Here is a 20,780-nt window from a genome sequence, read left to right on the forward strand (position 1 = left end):
TGTGTCATGATAAACGGAATGGTGGAAAGTTGCATGGTAATATATCTCGGAATGGCTATGGAAATACCATAATAGGTAGGTATGGTGGCTGTTTTGAGGAAGATATAAGGAGGTTTATGTGTGATAGAGCATATCATATCACGGGGTTTGGATGCACCGGCGAAGTTTGCACCAACTCTCAATGTGAGAAAGGGCAATGCACGGTACCGAAGAGGCTAGCAAGGATGGAAGGGTGAGAGTGCGTATAATCCATGGACTCAACATTAGTCATAAAGAACTCACATACTTATTGCAAAAATCTACAAGTCATCAAAAACCTCGGCACTACGCGCATGCTCCTAGGGGGATAGATTGGTAGGAAAAGACCATCGCTCGTCCCCGACCGCCACTCATAAGGAGGACAATCAAATAACACCTCATGTTTCAAATTTGTTACACAACATTTACCATACGTGCATGCTACGTGACTTGCAAACTTCAACACAAGCACTTCTCAAATTCACAACTACTCAACTAGCACGACTTTTATATTATTACCTCCATATCTCAAAACAATCATCAAGAATCAAACTTCTCTCAGTATTCAAAACACTCATAAGAAAATTTTGCTAATCTTGAATACCTAGCATATTAGGATTTTAAGCAAATTACCATGCTATTTAAGACTCTCAAAATAATATAAGTGAATCATGAGAGTTCATCTATTTCTTCAAAATAAAACTACCACCATGCTCTAAAAGATATAAGTGAAGCACTAGAGCAAAATGACAAACTACTCCGAAAGATATAAGTGAATATCAATGAGTAGTTGAATAATTATGCAACTATGTGAAGAGTCTCTAACATTTAATAATTTCAGATCTTGATAATTTATTCAAATAGCAAGCAAAGCAAAATAAAATGACATCTAAGAATAGCAAACATCATGTGAAGAAGCAAAAACTTAGGATCAACCGATACTAACCGATAGTTGTTGAAGAAGAAAGGTGGGATGCCAACCGGGGCATCCCCAAGCTTAGACGCTTGAGACTTCATGAGATATTATCTTGGGGTGCCTTGGGCATCCCCAAGCTTGAGCTTTTGTGTCTCCTTAATTCCGTTGGGCTATTCCTATAAGTGTCACAAACAGCCCTAGAGTTCGTACTAGAATAACACCTTAAGACACAAATCAACCAAAACCATAATGTCACCTAGATACTCCAATGTCACCTCAAGTATCCGTGGGTATGATTATATGATATGCATCACACAATCTCAGATTCATCTATTCAACCAACACATAGAACCTTAAAGAGTGCCCCAAAGTTCTACTGGAGAATCACGACGAAAACGTGTGCCAACCCCTATGCATAGGTTCGTGGGCGGAACCCGCAAGTTGATCACCAAAACATACATCAAGTGAATCACGTGATATCCCATTGTCACCACAGATACGCACCGCAAGACATACATCAAGTGTTCTCAAATCTATAAAGACTCAATCCGATAAGATAACTTCAAAGGGGAAACTCAATCCATTACAAGAGAGTAGAGGGGGGAGAAAACATCATAGGATCCAACTATAATAGCAAAGCTCGCGACACATCAAGATCGTATCACCTCAAGAACACGAGAGAGAGAGAGATCAAACACATAGCTACTGGTACATACCCTCAGCCCTGAGGGAGAACTACTCCCTCCTCGTCATGGAGAGCGCCGGGATTATGAAGATGGCCACTGGAGAGGCATTGCCCCCTCCGGCAGGGTGCCGGAACAGGTCTAGATTGGTTTTCGGTGGCTACGGAGGCTTCTGGCGGCGGAACTCCTGATCTATTGTATGTTTTGGAAGTTTTAGGGTACGTGAGTATATATGGGTGCATGAAGTACGTCGGTGGAGCTTCGGGGGCCCCACGAGGCAGGGGGCGCGCCCTGGGGGGGCGCCCCCCACCCTCGTGAGCACCTCCCTTGGCTCCCGACATGGGGTCCAAGTCCATCCGGTAGCTTTCCTTCCAAAAATAACTTCTCCAGTTGATTTCGTTCCGTTTTGACTCTGTTTGATATTCCTTTTCTTTGAAACACTGAAATAGGCAAAAAAAACAGCAATTCTGGGCTAGGCCTCCGGTTAATAGGTTAGTCCCAAAAATAATATAAAAGTGGATAATAAAGCCCAATATTGCCCAAAACAGTAGATAACATAGCATGGAGCAATCAAAAATTATAGATACGTTGGATACGTATCAAAAGGCAGCAATGGTTTCATTGATAGTGGCTCTCCTATTTTGGAAATTGAGCCTGCACAACCCAATTCAAAAAACTGAGGTTGACATTGAGCAAAGTCGAACAGTCAAGGACACAACTCTGGTAGAAGTCCACAGTGCCTCTCCAGGGCGACAATAAGTAGCTGCACACAACAACAACTATAATCAGGCGCCCCGAATGATTGATGTCTAACATAGGAACTAAACTACATCATCAAATGAACCAAGGCAATCAGCGTGTCTCGATGACATACTCACTTATCGACGATGGCATCTCTCGACCACCATCACCACCATGCTCCATCAAAACAACCTCCATGTTTGTCGCCAAATCGCATCAAGTTGCAAAAGCACCCGAAGTGCCATGGTCACTATGTCTAGCGGTCTCGTCTGGAACAACGCCACAAAGCGGCATTCACTTCCTGATTGACCTATTCACCCTCACCAATGACTCACATTTATTGGCAAAGAAGCCTTTCCATGAGCTAGGCGATGTGCATGACCATTTTATTGGCACTCGCATGCGGACTGGGTTGGTTGATGTCAAAGTCAGTGACCCTAGCGAGTGTTTCCCTCCTTGTTGTGGGCGACCTGGTTGGGTTATTGCTCGGACTCTTTGGGTTTCTTTGCAGGACTATCGGGTTGGGAAGCGTGGCATGAAGATGGGCATGCGGGTTCCATCAGGCCCAAAATAGAGGACTTGGGGGTGGTGCATGGGTTAATGGCGTACGCAGCTCATCATCGAGCCCAGGGCAGCAAGCAAAGGGCTCGGTGCATGGGCTGGTGGCGTGCACATCTCCATCGACAAAGCACCTACCTTGCATAGCTAGTCCAATCTGGAGGGAGTGGAGTGGAGCTCCATTAGGTCGCAAACACATATCTCAAATGATAATATGGGGGCAGCAACATCCACTCCTATTTACCAAATTCAGCAAAACCGTAACAAAAAAGTAGCAATTTCACAAATAAACATCATCAAATTTTTGGAACATGATTATGCTAGGAGCATTATATATGGAAGCATGTGACTTATTTTCTAGATATGATTCAACTAATGAAAGTACCACATCTCAAATTCTACTTTGTGGGCTAGAACATCAACTCTTACTTTAGGGATATCAAATTGTGGCAACTCACAAATAGGTAGTAATTTGACAAATAATCAAGACAGTTTTTTATTGGGTGATCGCTTAGTGACCAAGAATCTCTTCTCTACTACTTAAAAAGAACCTAAGGTTCTCATTTCATCCTCTCCTCCGTAAAACCTCTCGAGAGAGAGAGAGAGGGGTTTACGCATATATATATATAGTGTTTATTCTGATCCCGTGATCAGAATAGTGTTTATGTATATGTAAACCCCCCCCCTCTCTCTCTATATATATAGGACGACACTATTATGAGTATGGCATTAAAATAACTATTTAGATCACGGAGTGGCCTATATATACACGTGAGGCGGATGCTCCCGAACCAGTCCGTAGGAAAAAAAAGCCTGGCCCACCCTATCCTCGGATCTCTCCCACCCTATCGCCTCCCTCCCCGCACCGCAACCACTCAGCCCGCCGCCAGCCGCCATCCCCACCGCTGCTTGGCGCGCCACCGTCCGCCTTCCCAAGTGCGCCGCACCTGCTTCCCTGCACCTCCTCACGAATACCCTCCCTATTACCCCCGTGCGAACCTCCACCAGGCGCCGCCGTCGAGGTCCATCGGCCCGTGCTCCTTGTTTCCCACCGCCGCCGAGGTCCGCAGGATGTCGTCGCCATGCCCATCCATGGAAAGAAGATCCCGCCATCGCCTCGAGTAGCTGTGTCGTCGTCATTGTTCCAGGCGGGCGGCGGTGTTATCCCCACCTCCGAGCAGCCTCAACTGAGCAGAGGAGCTCCCGCCCGATCTACTTGCTTGACAGCAGAGTGGAGCCGCGCGCGCGTCTGGGTGGAGGCGGAAGAGTGGAGCTACGCGCGCAGGTCCAACCTGATCTGGTCGGTGCGCCACCCACCACCGCTGGTGGCACGACCCACAGGCCACCAGCAGCCAGTCTCCTTCTCTCGTGTTTTCTCCCCCAGCACGGCGCATCCACAATGAGCTCCTCCCTCCCATTCGTCCTTTAGGTGGATTCCTGGCGAGAGTTCATTTCTATCTCACTATCGGACATTGGTCCATTCGGGCATCTGAACCTGAACTGCACCTCGTATTACCATGGGAATGTGGATTAGCAGGAAAAAATGACATGGTGTCTGTTGTATGAAAAGTATGGATTTAGAGTAGGCCACCGTCGAGCTCCTCTGCAAACGAGCTGGCTCCATGGTGTCCCACGACCATGGTGGGCTCTGTAGACGACTTGGTTCCAGCGCTCGAGGCCGCCGCCGCCCACGAGGTCGCCTACGGCTGCTATGCAGCTAGGCTGAGGGAGCAGTGCCAAGCTGTGCTGCGGTACGCGCAGCCTGTAATTCTCCTAACGGCCAGGTGCTCCATCACGGGTAGTTCGAATATACTAATACTAGTTGGCCGTATAGATTCAGTAGTGGTATAGTGTTGTAGGTTTCTGAATTTTGGTCTTGATGTTTGGCCGTACTTGACTTTCAGTTTTGTATAGTATACTGGAGCATTTTGGATTTGGTCTTTTCTGTAGTCTGGCACCTTGTTATATGTATTTTTAAAGTGCACAAAAATAGCACTTACGGTCAAAATTAGTTGTGCAAAGTGCGGATGCTCCATAGGTGCTTGTTGTAATCCGAAATCCATTGAAAACACAGTAAATTTCGTACGTTTAAAAAGCCTTGGAAACCAAAACGAAATTCAACAAACAAAATGCTGGCGAGTTCATCGGAAAACCACACGAAGTTCAATAAGTATAATTTTAGAGGTTCAAGTAATATGAGAAGACTGGAAGTTTGTAGAAGAAAAATACCGGCGGTGCAGTTGCCGTCAGCTACATCGGCCGGAGCCTCTTGCTCCTCCACGAATCTGACCAACCGTGCGCCGCCGACGCGGATCCGCACCATCCCAATACCCGAACTTCCAGGGATGCCTACCTGACCTTCAAGGGGTGCCAGCGGTGTCTTTCATCATTATGCGTCGCTGATACGGGCCATCTGCCGACGAGCTATCGTGTAAAACCCGAGCAACGGCTGGGCCTCACGTGCCAGCGATGGGCCCTGAACCTTCGCGCGACAGCTCCCCTTGCTTTCCCTTGCCGTCAAACGTGAGAGTTGAGCAAGGGCTCTTTATCCTGATCTGGGTTTCATCACGGTTGGACAAGCACACAGAAAATTTGTTAAAAGAAATGACATATGTTTGCAACACAATTTTGTTCTCGAATGCATGCAAGATGTAAAAGCGAGCGAAAATGTACGAGTTGTGCATGGCCAATCTCGGCAATGTGGCATTCAATCTGGTAGCGCCTCACACACACACACTGCTCCCTACGCACGCGTGATTTTTTTTCCTCTCTAGTAACTAACATGTTTGGTGAATTTGTGAAGTCCCGCTACTACCAACACAGAAGGAAAATCACCACTGAACACCATTTTGAGATAATGGTACCAACTTAGCAAACTAGGAAAGCCGACAGTGTGTCACCAACCAATTCTTTATATAAGATGGGCGTGTGTGCGTCCATGTGGTTTGTGTGTGTGGTGCGTTCGGTGTGCTCGTGCTATGTGTATGCTTTTCCTTTATTTTTTTAAATAAATCAGAAGTTTATACATACAAAAAACATAAGTTAAAAACCTAGATTTTCCTCGTTACTAAATAATAAACCAAGAAGTTCAATTGAAAAAAGGGAGCAGTTTAATATTTATTACAAAAACTCTAATTTTTCCCGTTACTAATGAATAAACCAAGAAATTAAGTTCAAAATAACCAAGAACTCTTACGATGTTTATTACAAATTAGTATTTCTTCCATTACAAATGAATAACACCAAGGAGTCCAAATTGAAAAAACCAAGAAGCTTAATTTAAAAAAATGGAATAGTTCAATGTATATGAAAAACCTAAATTTTCCTCGTTACTAAATAATAAACCAAGAAGTTCAATTTCAAAAAATGAGGCAGTTCGATATTTATTACAAAAACTTGAATTTTTTCCGTTACTAACGAATAAACCAAGAAGTTTATTTAGAAATAACAAAGAAGTTCGACATTTACTAAAAAAACTCCGCGTTTATGGATGAAAACTCACTTATTCCCTTTGTATGAAAAAATACACACACAATTTTGAATTTTAAAAGTAGAGCAATTTGATGTCTATAAAAAATTCTGATTTTTCATGTTACAAAAAGGATGATGTCGTTTTGGCATTTTATAAAAAGGGCTTAAAAATGACGATGAATTTGAAAAAAAAATGACTGTACAAAAACAATTTGCAAGGAATTTTCCTGTTACACTATTTTTGTATGTTGGTACCTAGCTTGATGATGTATTGGTGTGCTACACTTGATGATGTATAGGTTGTGCACGTAGCACACAAAGTGTATGTGTATTTTTGTGTGTAATTTTCTTGAATTTCAATAGCATGCGAAGTTCATGTTTCAAAAATTCCTAAGTTCACGTGTACCCACATACTGAAAAAAACCATCAATTTTAAAAAAGGAACGCATAGGCCATTTCACCAATAGCAAAAAATGCCTAAAAATGTCACGAGACAAAAAACAAATCGTAGAAAGTGGAAAAAACTATAATTTTGCTTTGTAAGTTTAACCATTTCTATAAAATATATTGAAGTTCAAATTTAAATAACAGGGTGGTTCAATGTTTATTACAAACCTGTGATTTTGCCTGTTATTATGGAATAAATCAATAAGTTCAAAAATAAAAAATGGAGCAGTTTGAAAATTTTATAAAAAATGGTGTTTCTACATTTAAAAAAAATGGAGAAGTTCAAATTTATATTGCGGGATGTCCGACCTCCAATTACATGTTTTAAAATGGCAAAACATGACGTCCGACCTTCAATTGCGTGTAATTTGAAATATACAAAAAAATGTGACAGAAGTTCATAGTGAAAACAACGAGAAGTTCAAGTACTGCAAAGAATACATTTTCAGGTGAGAAATAAAAGTGTAGAAAAATAAAAGCTTAAAAGATTTGTTGAAAGAAATTCAAGTGCTCTGTCCGGAGAAGTTAAAAAATTCTTGCGGGAGAGATTCACCTTGTATTTCTATGTTCGATTTTTTCCGTATAAAAATCGAATACAATTCTTTACTCAAAAATATAAAAAGGTGAAGTTCATATTAAAATAATAGAGAAGTTCGGAGTTTATTAAAACCTAGGATTTACTTGTTCAAAAAATAAAAAACACAACACCATTTTTTGCACTTTTAAAAACAACTCATAAACGAAAAAAAATGGTTGCTAGAAGTTCAAGTGCTCGGTGAGGAAAAGTTCAAAAAGTTCTTGTGAGAGAGGTTCACCGTGTATTTAGATGTCCAAAATACGTAAAAAAAATATGTTGTTTTTTGGGTTTTAAAATAATTCTCTCAAACCAAAGAGAAGTTCAAAGTGATAATAACTAGAAGTTCACGTACTACATGGTGTGTATTTCATACAAGAAAAAAACAATAAGAGTGAAACATAGTGAAGTTCAAACAGACATGCCCCAGAAGTTCAACTACTTCACGCAGTGCAAAAAACAGCACGTCAAAAACAAAGTGAGGTTCAAACAGACATACCCGAGAAGTTCAACTACTTCACGCAGTGCGTTTCCATTCGCAATGAAGGCAGAAATCATGACCTCGTCATTTCTCTAATTTACTTCAAAACGACAGGAATATCATTTGTGTAAGTTCAAGTCCTCGATCGGAGAAAGTTAAGAAAATATTGTGAGAGAAGTTTGTATAAAAAGAATATCATTTGTGTAACACCGACGAAATGGATGAGAAAATTACAAAGGAAAAATACATCATAGAAGTTCAATGTGAAAACAGCAGGAAGTTCAACTACTATAGTGAATGAATTTGAGATGAAAAACTTTTAAAATCGTCACGAGTATGAAAAAACGATCAACACGGGAAAGTTGCGTGTTTACATCAGCTTTCCAACGGTATGTCATTTGCTCAATTCCGGTGAGTGGATGGAGAACTACGAGCAGTGGATGGAGAGCTACGAGCAAAAAAATCACGTGAAAAACAGAGTGAAGTTCAGGTACATTTGCCGAGAAGTTTAGGTTCTTCACGCGGTGCATTTTCAAAGAATCTGTTTCGCGATAAAGGCAGAACGAATGATCTCGCCATTTTCAAAATTACTTGGAAACGTCTAGGAATCAGAGAAAACCATCAACATGAAAAAGTTTCGCATTTTCATTAGCTTTTCAGCAGTATATTATTTGCCCCATTCAGATAAAGTTTGTAAAAATTACGACGAAAATACATTTATAGCCATTTTCAAAACTGACATAAAACTGTAATGAATTAGGAGAAACAATATATATCGAAAAGTTTCGCATTTGTTCAAGCTTTCCAACGCCATATCATTTGCTGCATTCGGACGCATGGTTAAAAAATTAGCTCGAAAATACGAACTTGGTAGGACTTGGACCATTTTCTAAATTACTCTTAAACCATTCAAAATTAGAAAAAAAACATTCAAGATGAAAAAGTAGTGCATTTTCATAAGCTTTCCAACGCCATATCATATGCCTCCATTGGATTAGCCATTTAGAAATGACATCGAAAAAACAAACTCAGCTGTTCGGTTTACAAAATTTTACGTTTTTTCAAATTACTCTTTAACCATTGGGAATTAGAGAAAACTTTCAACATGTGGAAGGAGCGGTTTTGCAGCAGCTTTCCAACGCCATATTATATGCATCATTCCGATAAACGGTTTAGAAATGCGATTGAAAATACGATTCATGTTTTTTGTGCGAAGAAAAAACGGTTTTCAAAACTGCTCTTAAACCGCTTATATTTTGCCAAAAATGTAAGTTGGGTCATGATATTGGGGTCCATAGCTTTCCAACAGTATATCACAAGCCCCATTTGGGCAACGTTGGTGGAAGTTCAACCTAGTTCACAAGGAAGTTCAACGTACTACTAGCGGGGCAGGTCAGGTTGTGATCAGAATAGTGTGATCAGAATACACACACACACACACACACATACACGGGATCAGAATAATATTATGATCACAAACTGAACTGCCTGAGTAACGCGCGTGAACTTCCCTCTGTACGAACCCGATCTTCGGGCTATCTTCGCAACCGTGCCCCCCCCCCCCCCGCGAATTATTCTGCTTAGTTGTGTTCTATATGATGTTAGTGTAATCTAGAAATGTTTTTAGCAACTAAATACCGGTTTTAAATAGGAAACTCGCTCATTGGAGGATTTTGCACTCGGGTCGTGATGAACTCGCGTTTTTTGCAATTTTACTGCCTGAGTTGTTCGACCTGAACTTCCCTTTGTGCTAGGTTGAACTTCTGCCAACTTTGCCCAAATGGGGCTTGCTATATGCCATTGGAAAGATATGGACATGAGTATCATGACCCAAGATAAATTTTTAGCAAAATGTAAGTGGTTTAAGAGTAGTTTTGAAAACCGTTTTTTCCTCATACAAAAAACGTGAATAGTATTTTCGATCGCATTTCTAAACCGTTTATCGGAATGAGGCAAATAATATGGCGTTGGAAAGCTACTGTAAAACCGCTCCTTCCACCTTAGTTCGTATTTTTGATGCCATTTCTAAACAGCTAATCCAATTGTGGCAAATAATATGGAGTTGGAAAGCTTATGAAAATGCGCTACTTTTTCATGTTAATTTTTTTTTTCTAATTTTGAACGGTTTAAAAGTAATTTAGAAAACGATACAAGTTCCACCGAGTTCGTATTTTCGAGCTAATTTTTAACCCTACGTCTGAATGCAGCAAATGATATGGCGTTGGAAAGCTTGAACAAATGTGAAACTCTTTTGTATATATTGTTTCTCCCAATTCCTTACGGTTTTAAGTCAATTTTGAAAATGGCTAAAACCGTATTTTCCTCATAATTTCTACAAACTTTATTAGAATGAGGCAAATAATATACCGCTAAAAAGCTACGGAAAATGCCAAACTTTTCCATGTTGATGGTTTTCTCTGATTCTTAGCCATTTTCATGTAATTTCGAAAACGGTAAGATCATTCGTTCTGCCTTTATCGCGAAACAGATTATTCGAAAATGCACCGCGTGAAGAACTTGAACTTCTCGGCGCATGTACCTAAGCGTCACTCTATTTTTCACGTGATTTTTTTGCTCGTAGCTCTCCATACACTCACCGGAATTGAGCAAGTAATATACCGGTGGATAGCTGCTGTAAGCACACAACTTTCACGTGTTGATCGTTTTTTCATACTCGCGATGATTTTAAAAGTTTTTCATCTGAAATTCATTCAGTGTAGTAGTTGAACTTCGTGCTGTTTTCACGTTGAACTTCTGTGACGTACTTTTGTCTGTAATTATCTCATTCATTGGTCAGTGTTACACAAATGATATTCCTTTTGTACAAACCTCTCTCACATTTTTTTTAACTTTATCCGACCGAGGACTTGAACTTATAACAACAACAAATTTAGACCTTGCCTTTTTATTCATTTTTCTCATATTAAATACACCATGTAGTACAAGAACTTTTTCCATTTTTATAATTTGAATTTTTTATTTTCTTTTTGAAATCAAATTGCTCCCAAATAATAACTGAACTTCTTTGTGGATTGAGAGAATTATTTTAAAAGGCAAAAAACAATTTCTTTTTTGTGTTTTACGAACATGGAAATACAAGGTGAACCTCTCTCACAAGAATTTTAGAACTTCCCCGGACAGAGCACTTGAACTTCTTTCAACAAACCTTTTAAGCTTTTATTTTTCTATACTTTTTATTCTCACCTGAAATCCATTCATTGTAGTACTTGAACTTCTCGTTGTTTTCACCTTGAACTTCTGTCACGTCTTTTTGTTCAACCTATCTCACAAGAATTTTTAAAATTTCTCGGGCTGAGCACTTGAACTTCTAGCAACAAATTTTTTGGACTTTGCCTTATTATTATTTTTTTCTCATACGAAAGGCACACCATGCAGTACATGAACTTCTGGCTATTATCAATTTGAACTTCTCTCTATTTTCGCTTTAGTAACGGAAAAAGTCTGAGTTTTTTATAGACATCGAACCTCTCTAACTTTTTTATTTGAACTTATATGTGTATTTTTTTAGTTATGTGAAAATTGGAGTTTTGTTAGAAACATCGAACTTCTTTGTTATTTTCAATTGAACTTGTTGGTTTTATTCTTTAGTAATCAGAAAAATCCGAGTTTTTAAGTAAATATCAAACTGCTATGCTTTTTCTAATTGAACTTCTTCGTTATTTTGAATTGAACTTATTGGTTTTTTCTTTAGTAACTAGAAAAATCTGAGTTTTAAAATATAATATCAAACTGCTCCATTTTTAAAATTTGAACTTCTTCATTTTATTTCTTTTAGTAATGAGAAAATTCCTAGGTTTGTAATAAACATCGAACCGCTCATTTATTTTAATTTGAACTTCTAGTTTTCTTTATATATCAGAAAGATCCATCGAAATCCATGGAAATTGTTTGAACTTTTTTGTTTTTCATTTTCTTTGACCTCTCCATTTTATTAATTTTAAACTTTCAGAGTTAACAAGTCCATTTATACATGAACTTCTCGATAATATGTCCCTGACCGACTCAAGTTTTATGCATTTTATATATACAAAAAAGAAAAGGAAAATAGAAAAAATGTTGCGTTCTTATGGACACAACTAATACTTTTTGAGAGTAGAATTTTACTTGAGATATTGCGTACAATAACTGGTTTGAGAGTACAACAAACAAAAATGGAATTCTAAGTTATGAACTTCCAACTTTGACAACAAGATCAATGTAAATTGCAGATACAATACAAACAAACAAGATCATAACAACATGGTGATATTGGCTACCTCTTCAGGTGCCCGAGGGGACGTTTACATGTATATAGCTGATCATACACAAGTAGCAAGCTTTAGTTTAGCTTATAGGATATGTGTATTTATCATCTATGGTCACATGTACTACTCACTTTGTTCACACAAGCATGCAAGCAAATATGCAAGACAAGCACAATTTAAATTTTTGTGCCACGAAGAGAGGTGTGCAAATGTGCCATACATCACAGAAATGAACATGTTTTGAGGTATGGAGGAAATACACTCCCAAGGACAGTAGAAGAAATGACCATACTTCTTCTGTCTAAATCTGAACGTATACTATGACAATATACTACTACTAATATTGTTTCAGCGCAGTCTAGTAAAAGGAAGCAGCAAGGAAAAGTAACAACATTTCATAGAGCATTTCAAAGAACATTTTCAGAGAGCTCCAAGCAAAAGTAATATATCTCTGCAATTTCATTCCTCAAAGGGAGATAGAACAAAGTAAATCTGGGTCACAACTAGCACACGATCAGTACATACGTATCTACTATTGTTAAATGTAGGCCACGGCTACACTACTACACCAGAAAACGTCACCCATGGCCATGAATATACATCTGAACTTCAGACACTAGCCACCTGTAATGTCGTCCTAGTGGGAGAGAGGAGGGAGGTCTGGTGCTCGGTCGTTGCACCGACGGAGCAGGGTGTAGGCGCGCTAGAGGAGGGCGGGCCGTACCAGAGAGCAGGTCGCACCAGAGGGGAGGGCAGGCCGCGCCAGAGCGCAGGGAAGGTCGCACCCGGGCGGAGGGGAGGGGAGGCCACGAATGGGGCCTGTCCTCTACTACGGCGGGCAGAGCTAGTTTCGGTCGCCGGAGGGTGGACAGGGAGGCGTCCGTGTCCGGGGCAGAACATCGAGGAGGCATGCGTCACAGGGGGCGTCGCGTGAGGAGGAGCTGGGCGATGTCAGGGGCACCCTAGGTGGCAGCGGAGGCGTACCAGAGGTAGGTGACGGGGTCGGGCACCGGCGCTTCATGGAGGGAGGCGGCGTCGAGGTCGCACGCCGGTTCTTGGTGGCGGCAGGCGGCGGTGGGATCAATCCCGGCCGAATCCGGGGGAAGGAGGCGGTCCGGTGGCCGGATCCGGGGGAGGTGGTGTCGCGACGGCCGGAATCCGGGTAGGGAGCGGCGCGGCGGCCGGATTTAGGACCGGTGGCGGACTGGTGGCTGGTTCTTGGGGAAGGGCAAGGGGGGGGGGCGGGAGGTGCGGGACTGGGTGGGTTTTCTTTTTTTTCTCCGTGGCTTCGGGAGTTCGTGAACGCCTCTTCGGGCCCTATATAGAGCCGTGATCCAAATAACTATTCTAATCCCAGGATTTGAATAGTGTATATATATACATACACACACACACTGCCGGTCTATTCTTCTAATATTAGCAGAATAACTATTCTGATAACACTTCCACACTGCATGCTTAACGCAAATGCACTGCACTTTCAGTAGCAGGGGTGCTGCAATACAGAGACTAGCGAACTTCATGTTAGAAAAAACTGCACGCGGTGTTTTTTCGATACCTCTTTTACTCTAGTTTTTTAATCGTTTATCGGAACGAGACGTGTAATATACCGTTGAGAAGCTATGGATTAGGCGTAACTTTGCCATGTTGAACACTTTTCAAGAATCTTCACGGTTTAAGAGAAGTTTTGAAAATGGTGTGGCGCACGACGAGTGACAACGAGCGTTTTTCCCGTTTTTTTCTAAACTGCTCGTCGGAATGAAGCAAATGATACACCGTTGGAAAGATATATCATCGAGGCGGATCTTTTTTATATCTATTATTTTCTCTAATTCGTTACGGTTTAAGAGCAATTTTAAATTTAGTAAATCGCGAAATTCTATTTTTTTGACTTCTTAGCAATTTTCGTACTGTTTTCGCTCCAGTTTTTGAACTGTTTGCTGAAACAAGGCATGTGATACGCCATTGGAAAGCTATGAACAAGGCACAACTTTCATATGTTGAAATGTTCTCGAGATTCCTTATGGTTTTTACTTAATTTAGAAAATCATGCGGCTGACGACGAGAGGTAGCGGCCGTTTTTCATGAATTTTTCACAAACCTCTACTCGAAATGATTCAAATGATACGCCGTTGGAAAGATATCGACGTGGCACAACTTTTTCATGTAGAACACTCTCTCTAATTCCTTACGGTTTAAGGGCAGTTTCGATTTTACTGAAATGCGGACACCCTGTTTTTTGCGACACCCAAATTGTCGTGTGCACTGCATCAGACAGTTGAGTACACTGCTTCATACTGAAACCGCACTGCATCTGACAGACTGAAAATTGTCATGTGTACGCGACGAATGAAGTGCACTGCATCAGACAAATGAGTGCACTGCTTTAGACCAAAAGTGCACTGCATCAAACGGACTGAAAATTGTCATGTGTACGTGACGAATGAAGTGCACTGCTTCAGACCGAAACTACACTGCATCAAACGGACTGAAAAATCATCGTGTGTACGCGACAACGAAGTGCACTGCAACTCCCAATGCAATTTTACTTTCGTGTGCACTGCAATAAGGGAACCACAAAGTTTTTAAATGCATTTTTGTTTGAAATGAACTATACCGAAGAGTCCTTCGTAGTGGGCTTCTTTTTTTACCCAAATGCACTACATTTCCTTCATGTTTTTTACTGCACTACGACAACAGAGTGAATTGTATGAAAAAACTTCAACGTTTTTGCTGCTTTTTTGGAAACAAGGGAACTGCATTTTTCTCATGTTCCAAATCTGCAGATAACTCGAATCTAGGTTGCATCTCTTTCCCCATTTTTACATACTCAATCAAAGTGATAGAATGCATGACCACGATCATAGAACTTCAAAAGTATCTTGAGTGGTCAGCTAGGAGCCCTGTCGACTGGTCGGGACGAGCAAAAGTGGGCTGCAAAACAGACTAGCAAAAGTGAGCTGCAAACGATGATTCGGCGAACCACAAGGCACACACCATCGTCCTCCATTGTCGTCTTCCCTGTGCCACCACACTGCACGTCTACGTGCCGCCGAACTGCACAGAGAAAACGAAATGGGGTCAGGAGGATGCGGCGCTCCGGTGGGTGAGCACGAGGGAGGAGGATCCAGGGTTGGTGTCGGGTGGCCGCGCCGGCGAGTCCAGGGAGGTAGGGGCACGATGTCGGCTGGATCCGGTGATGATAGGCGGCGACCGCTCATCTGCACTTTGGATCTGGTCCCTCTAGGTGTCCTGCTCCCCGTTCTCGTCTCCATCTGGAGGAGCTGGTCGTTGGGGCAACGGCCGCCGCTCATCTCAGTCCCGGCGACGGCAACGCGGCCTACGAGTGGACCGAATCAAGGGTAAGGGGAGGGCAGGGCGGAGGAGCTGTTGACGGGGAGGCGACGCGATTGGGATGGGGCGAAGGGGAGGGGCGGGCGGCAGGACGGGGGGTGGGGCTGGCGACGGCCAGCGCGTCGACGGCCTAGGCTAGGGGCGGGCGGTGCGAGGGTTAGGAGGCGGCGCGGTAGCCGTTGTCGGCCGACGAAGGAGTTGGGGGGCCGCGGCGGCTACAGGAAGTCGTCGGGGCGGGGCTACAGGAAGAAGGTGGGATGGATTGGGGAGTGTCAGTGGGGGACAAGGGGGTACGGTAGTTGGGGAAGAGAGGTGGTTCGATGGTGTGGGAGGGAGGGTCACAGGAGGGAGGTGGTGGGTGGGTCGGGGGCTGTTGAGTACGGTGTTATCAGAATAAGCATTTTGAGGTGCAGAATAAGGTCTTAAGGGTGTTATCATAATAGACCCACCCTATCTAGGTTTAAAAACTAAGACACCATGTCATTTACTCTCTCCACTCACAAATATAATATGTTCTAATATATTTTTCTGAATTGTAGGTTGTAACACCCCGAGAATCATGCTACAATAACTCCACGCTAATGATGCCAAGTCACCCTACTTACTAAGCTAATTGCCCATTGATTGAAAACGAATTCAAAATCAAAATTAAATTGCAAGTCAAATTTACACTTTTTCAAAAATGCAAACAAAATAGTTAGTGTTTTGGAAAATAATCCCTAAGTATTTATCATGTAGAAACCAACCTCTTTTAACTTCCCATTTCCCCCCTAGAAAATCAAACAATGGACCAACAACGCTTAAGTGGTCCATTTAAATTCAAACTGAAATTAAGGCCTTTCGAAAATAATCTAAAACCCTGTGGATAGTTCCACAATATTACAAAGTATTTATGAGACAAGTTTCTTATGTAACAAATTTTATTCGGATCTAAAACAAATCAAAACAGAAAGTTTCAAAGAAAAAAATGAAGAAAATGCTAGACACTTAGGCCTACTACTACAAGAGGAGGCCCAACCCACCTCCACGTCTCTTGCTACCTCCCGCTACAGTGGGAGCGGGGGGATTGGGCGGCATCCACGCCTCCCTGGCAGCCTTGTCGAGCATCCATCACCTCCACAAGGAGGATAAGGTCACCCCGACCCAGTAGACGAATACCCTAGCCCCAAATCCCACGGTCTCTCTCTCTCTTTCGATTCGGAAGTTTGTCCGAGAGCTACTAGTCATGGACGTCGTCGTCGTCGCGGCCACCGACTTCCCCGGCGCCTGAAAAGTTGTCCAGGAGGTGCGCCATGGACGTCTCCTTCGGCTACTTCTACCAGTTCGAGCAGGGAAGCACTGCATCGCCGGGATCGACGTGTCTTCCTCGCCTACAGGCGCCGCTGCCCCGCGCCCGATCTACCTCACCGGAGCTCCTCCGCCCTGCCAGACGCGCCTCCGTCTCCCTCTGGGAGCGCCACCCCGATTCCCCTCTTCCCCCTTCCGTCTTCCCCGCTGTAGTCCGACGTTCGCAGCCACTCGGTCTCCGGCCAGTGGCCGCAGTCACCGCGAACGCCCAGCCCTGCGCCACTTCCCGCCAGCGCATCGCCCGTCCCTTCGCCCGCCGCGACCCCGCCAACGCCGCATCCGTCGCTTGCCCGTTGCGACCGCGCTGCCGCCGCTGCACCAGCGCCTCGTGCTTGTTGCTACGCGCCCTTGCTACGTCGTTGCTGCAACCCCGCGAGCGCTCGCTGTTGCCCGCCGCGCGTGCCTTCCCTTGCCGCCGGCGCCCCTCTATGTCGGCCGGGTCCGCCGCTGCCCCGGCGAGCCACCCTGCGCACACCGCTGCCCCGGCCATGGCTCCTGTTGTGTGCCCGCCGGCGCCCCTGTGCCCGTGCGAGGCCAGCCAGAGAGGTCGGCCGTGTCCCTGACTAGTGGGGCCGGCCCTGCTTAATTAGGGGGCCTAATCCCCTGATTTGTGCTAATCATCCTAATTAAATTAGTTTAATTATTTTAAGCCCCCATGTAACAATGACATGTGGTCCCCCTAGTTTAAAGATAATTCAGGCTAAGTAATCTACACCTAGAGTCAATGACATGTGGGCCCTTTGACTCTGTTGACTGGTCAACGTTGACCTAGTCAACGCTGACTGTACCTGCCGACTGGGACCCCTAGGCCCCACTGTCATCCTCTGTGTACAATCTGTGTACATAGGGCTGGGTACCCATAGCATTATAGCTATTTAATTTCGAATTAATAACAAATTCAGAATATTGTTTAAATCTTTGAAAAATCGTAGAAAATAATCCGTAGCTCGGATGAAAATACTTTGTACATGAAAGTTGCTTAGAACGACGAGATGAATCCGAACACGAGGTCCGTTACCTGTCAGATGCCTCTAACTATCTGAACATGGAACTTTCCCCCTCCGGTCATCTGTCTGACACAGGTCTGGAACCAGGAAAACATTCCCGGTTGAATCCCCCCTTCACCAATATCGTGCAGTACTACATTAGGTCGACCCTAGTTCTGCTTTTCGTCATGTCATGCTTAATGGTACCTCTGTTTGCTCTGTATTTACTGCTTCTTCCCCCTCTTCTCTCCGGTAGACCCCGAGACCGATGCTGCCCTTGTGATCGACTACGTCGACGACGATACTTCTTCCTTTTCAGCAGAGCTTCCAGGCAAGCAAGCCCTCCTTGAGCGTTCCGATATTGACCATTTCTTTCCCTCTCATGCTTTGCGTTAGAACTGCTACTGCTTTTTGTATGATCCTACTCTGATGCATAGCCTGTTTTTATTACCTACTTATTGTTACCTTACATGCTTATCCTAAACTTCTTAGTATAGGTTGGTTAGTGATCCATCAGTGACCCCCACCTTGTCCCAGTTGCCCGCTTTACATTCGATGACTCGATCAACATGATCGACGTCCAGGCCCCGACACCGCAAATCACCCCCCTAGTTGTACGACTCTACAGAAGTTACCATTGAGTGCCGAGGGTGGAACCTCTTACATCACTCCTGGTGAGACCTCTGTAGCGTAGCTATTCGGTCGTGGTCATCGAGGGTGATTTCCTCCTTAACCACTTCCGAAACGGCTCTGTTGTGAAACCCCTCAAGTGTGAACCTCGAGGGTGGATCCTCTTACGTTCACCTTGATGATTACATCGAGTGGAATTCACCGGGGGTGATTCCTCGGGTTTTCCCCTTGATGTTTGGACACACGGATACTTGGAATTTACAACTGTTACTTGAAAAGGCGGGTCGATCCTGAGGGCTACCCGCGAGTGATGTGGAGACGGGTTGACCTGGAGGGTGCCCGCGAGATAATTACGAGGCATGGCCGGGCATTCCTAGCCCTTGCCACAAGTCCTCGAGACGGGGCAACGGGGTCACATCTTTCATGAGTCTCTGCTTGTAACCGCGTGTTCCTAATCCACTACGATTTGGATATTTGATCCGAGGGGCCTCTGGCCTGATAGCACTAGCCATCACGTGGGCATTGTATGGGCGTTCTACGTCGTATACATCAACCGAAGCTTATTAGACGTCAGCGACTGAGCGGCGCGCGCCAGGTTGGACTGGTAAGCTCCTTCCTTTTTAAGGAGGTAGATAGGTCTGCTCACCGGCCACCCACGCAATGTGCAGGAGTTCCCAGGGCGATGGCCCAAGACCCCTGGGGGCATAGGCTTAGTCTGGTGTGCTAACCTCTCTATTAAGCCTAGGTCGGGTTGCGGCGTATTGTTTGGCCAAGGCCGGGCATGACAAAGGAAAGTGTGTCCGGCCGGAGTTAATCAAGCGTCGTGGGTAAGTTGGTGCACCCCTGCACGGAAGAAAACATCTATCGATAGCCTGTCCTGCGGTAACGGACACTTGGAGTTGTATCCCGATCGATACAACTAGAATTGGATACTTGAGATGAGAAATGGATAGTATGGCTCTGGGATTGCTTTCTCGCAGGGAGTCGAGAAAGGATCTCTGGCCGAGGTTGATAACACTACTACTACTTTACATTATGTTGATCTGCACTCTTCTATATGCGGCAAGATGCTTGAAGATGCTAGTCTTCGATAGGCTAGGCTTTCCCCTTCTTTTCTGCCATTCTGCAGTTTAGTCCACAGATACAACCCATTTCCTTTGATACAGATGCATACTTAGTTTAGATCTGATGTAAGTCTTACGAGTACTTTGGATGAGTACTCACGGTTGCTTTGCTACCTCCTTTTCCCATATACCCGATTGTTGCGACCAGATGACGGATCCCAGGAGCCAGAAGACACCAGTGATGACTACTACTACCCCGAGGGTTCCTACTACTACGTGATGGCCGCTGACGACCTGGAGTAGTTAGGAGGCTCCTAGGCAGGAGGCCTTGCCTTTTCGATCAATGTTGCTTTTGTGCTAGCCTTCTTAAGGCAAAACTTGTCTAACTTATGTATGTACTCAGATATTGTTGCTTCCACTGACTCTTGTGTTTTCGAGCTTATGTATTCGAGCCCTCGAGGCCCCTGGCTTGTAATATAAAGCTTGTATTATTTTAATTTGTGTCTAGAGTTGTGTTGTGATATCTTCCCGTGAGTCCTTGATCTTGATCGTACACATTTGCCTTTATGATTAGTGTACGATTGAATCGAGGGTGTCACATAGGTATATAGATTTTTTAGCGTGTTTGTTCACTTATTTCAGTCCATGTAGTCCATATTGAAATATCCAAAACATCTTCTCTTTGTGCACGGAGGGAGTAGTAAATTTCCATATTTGTAAGTGCAAGTGAGATTTTTTTTATTTATGGATTGAACACAACATGTTTCAAATGCTAATGTGTGGGCAGGAACATCAATCCCTATTAATTTTAGAAAATTACTTCCCCGCAAAAAAAATCTTCAGAAAATCACTTAGGTGATCATTTAGTGGCCTAAATGAAGAAATTAATCGCCACATATACTGAATAGACAAAAGACATGCAAGACTACTAAATATTTATCCGGGAGTTAATACCCACTTCCGAATGGTAACGAATCAGATAACGCAATGATGAATTTCTTTCCGTAAGCACACTCAATATAGATAATTGAAATTCTGCAGAATCAAGCTGCTAGTAGAGGGAGTTAAGAAATTTAAATCTTGCGAAATCACCTCAATGTTGGGGTCAAGTTGGTTAGTCCATCTCTCCCGACACTGCTTCCCGCTCCGGCCGGGGAGGTACAACGCGACCTCCGCCCAACTCCCTTGGACAAATTCCCGCACCTTCTCCCTGAGCAGCCTGCACAATCACAAAGAAACTGACGA

At 43.6% G+C, this 20,780-nt stretch overlaps 1 pseudogene; it reads right to left on the reverse strand.

The window, feature by feature from the left end:
- LOC125532743 overlaps positions 1-20,780 on the reverse strand; it is a 42,007-nt pseudogene that overhangs the window by 20,846 nt on the left and 381 nt on the right.

The sequence above is a fragment of the Triticum urartu genome, chromosome 1 (genome assembly GCF_003073215.2).
Source record: "Triticum urartu cultivar G1812 chromosome 1, Tu2.1, whole genome shotgun sequence".
NCBI lineage: Eukaryota > Viridiplantae > Streptophyta > Magnoliopsida > Poales > Poaceae > Triticum > Triticum urartu.